Source organism: Semicossyphus pulcher, unplaced genomic scaffold, assembly GCF_022749685.1.
Source record: "Semicossyphus pulcher isolate SPU_LCO1_2020_fin unplaced genomic scaffold, fSemPul1.0.p SCAF_168, whole genome shotgun sequence".
Taxonomy (NCBI): domain Eukaryota; kingdom Metazoa; phylum Chordata; class Actinopteri; order Labriformes; family Labridae; genus Semicossyphus; species Semicossyphus pulcher.
The window spans coordinates 1-2,500 of NW_027211679.1; positions in this window are offsets into that span (position 1 = coordinate 1).

The following is a 2,500-nucleotide window of genomic DNA, read 5'->3' on the forward strand; positions in this document are numbered from 1 at the left end:
GCTACTGGCAGGATCAACCAGGTAGCCCCCTCTCTCGCGCGCGCACGCGCGCGCGCGTGGGGTTGTGTGCGGGGCCCCGCCGCCCAGACCAGGCTGGGTGGCGGAGCGAAGCGTGTGGCTGGGACACGGCTTCTTTCGGGGGTTTCGAGAAACATCGTGCTCGCCGGAGCACACGCCGCCTGAGGCCGGGCAGTGTTGCTTCCTTCCCGTTGCCGGTACGTGGAAGCAGCCGGGCCCGGCGGCGGGCTCCGTCGTGGGACTGCTGGGACAGACGGGGCGTCTCGGTCTCGCTACCAAGCGGCGGGCACCGGGGAGCGAGCGCGCTGCGCGCGCCCTTTTCCCCGGGCCCAGAGAGGCGAACCCGCGGGCCGGAGGAGCCGTCCGCCCGAACACCGGCGCAAGGCCGGCCGGCGGAGGCCCTCCGATGGCGGGTCACGGTTGCCAATCGGTCAGAAAGAAAACCGGACCAAAGCGGCGAGAACCACCGGCAAATCCTGCCGGCGCGGCCCGGCTGAGGCCTCCCTCAGCCGGGCATCGAGCCCTGCGCGCTCCCGGGCAGCTCACGCGGAGGGCAGCGTTCTCGCCAAAGTGGGTTTCCGATTTCGTGCGAAAGGTCGCTTGCAGAACCCGGTAAAAGCGCGTCGCACCAGGGAAGGTGAAGCTGGGAAAGTTCCCAGCTTCTCCCCTTCTCCCCGTCAAAACACTCTGAAAAAGTGTTTCCACGGGGAGAAGGGGAAAGCTGGGGACGTCCCCTGCTTCCCCCTTCTCCCGTCTCCTTGGTGCCCCTGGCACTATGCTGAGCCGGGTAAAAGCGCGTCGCACCAGGGAAGGTGAAGCTGGGAAAGTTCCCAGCTTCTCCCCTTCTCCCCGTCAAAACACTTTGACAAATTTCAGCATGCTGCTTGTTTTTCGACGGGGAGAAGGGGGGAAGCTGGGGAGGCTCCCTGCCTCCCCCTTCCCCTCAGCGCCCCCGGTACTACTCTGGAGGAAGAGCAGGCGCGGCGAAAAACTGGGTTTCCGATTTCGTGCGAAAGGTCGCTTGCAGAACCCGGTAAAAGCGCGTCGCACCAGGGAAGGTGAAGCTGGGAAAGTTTCCAGCTTCCCCCCTTCTCCCCGTCAAAACACTTTGAAAAATTTCAGCATGCTACTTTTTTTCGACGGGGAGAAGGGGGGAAGCTGGGAAAGTTTCCAGCTTCCCCCCTTCTCCCCGTCAAAACACTTTGAAAAATTTCAGCATGCTGCTTTTTTTCGACGGGGAGAAGGGGGAAGCTGGGAAAGTTTCCAGCTTCCCCCCCTTCTCCCCGTCAAAACACTTTGACAAATTTCAGCATGATGCCTTTTCTTTGACGGGGAGAAGGGGGGAAGGGGAGAAGGGGGGAAGCTGGGGAGGCTCCCTGCCTCCCCCGTTCCCCTTCCCCTCAGCCCCCCCGGTACTACTCTGGAGGAAGAGCAGGCGCGGCGAAAAACTGGGTTTCCGATTTCGTGCGAAAGGTCGCTTGCAGAACCCGGTAAAAGCGCGTCGCACCAGGGAAGGTGAAGCTGGGAAAGTTTCCAGCTTCCCCCCTTCTCCCCGTCAAAACACTTTGAAAAATTTCAGCATGCTACTTTTTTTCGACGGGGAGAAGGGGGGAAGCTGGGAAAGTTTCCAGCTTCCCCCCTTCTCCCCGTCAAAACACTTTGAAAAATTTCAGCATGCTGCTTTTTTTCGACGGGGAGAAGGGGGAAGCTGGGAAAGTTTCCAGCTTCCCCCCCCCCCCCCCCTTCTCCCCGTCAAAACACTTTGACAAATTTCAGCATGATGCCTTTTCTTTGACGGGGAGAAGGGGGAAGCTGGGGAGGCTCCCTGCCTCCCCCTTCCCCTCAGCGCCCCCGGTACTACTCTGGAGGACGAGCAGGCACGGCGAAAAACTGGGTTTCCGATTTCGTGCGAAAGGTCGCTTGCAGAACCCGGTAAAAGCGCGTCGCACCAGGGAAGGTGAAGCTGGGAAAGTTCCCAGCTTCCCCCCTTCTCCCCGTCAAAACACTTTGAAAAATTTCAGCATGCTGCTTTTTTTCGACGGGGAGAAGGGGGAAGCTGGGAAAGTTTCCAGCTTCCCCCCCTTCTCCCCGTCAAAACACTTTGAAAAATTTCAGCATGCTGCTTTTTTTCGACGGGGAGAAGGGGGAAGCTGGGAAAGTTTCCAGCTTCCCCCCCTTCTCCCCGTCAAAACACTTTGACAAATTTCAGCATGCTGCTTTTTTTCGACGGGGAGAAGGGGGAAGCTGGGAAAGTTTCCAGCTCCCCCCCCCCCTTCTCCCCGTCAAAACACTTTGACAAATTTCAGCATGATGCCTTTTCTTCGACAGGGAGAAGGGGGAGGCTGGGGAGGCTCCCTGCTTCCCCCCTCCTAACGCTGGGCCCCCGGAGGCCTCGGCATTGGCCCGGTGGCCCCAGTACACAGGCCTGCAGGGGACTGGCGGTGAAAATTTCGTCACATAACACCCGCTACCATACCCTAGC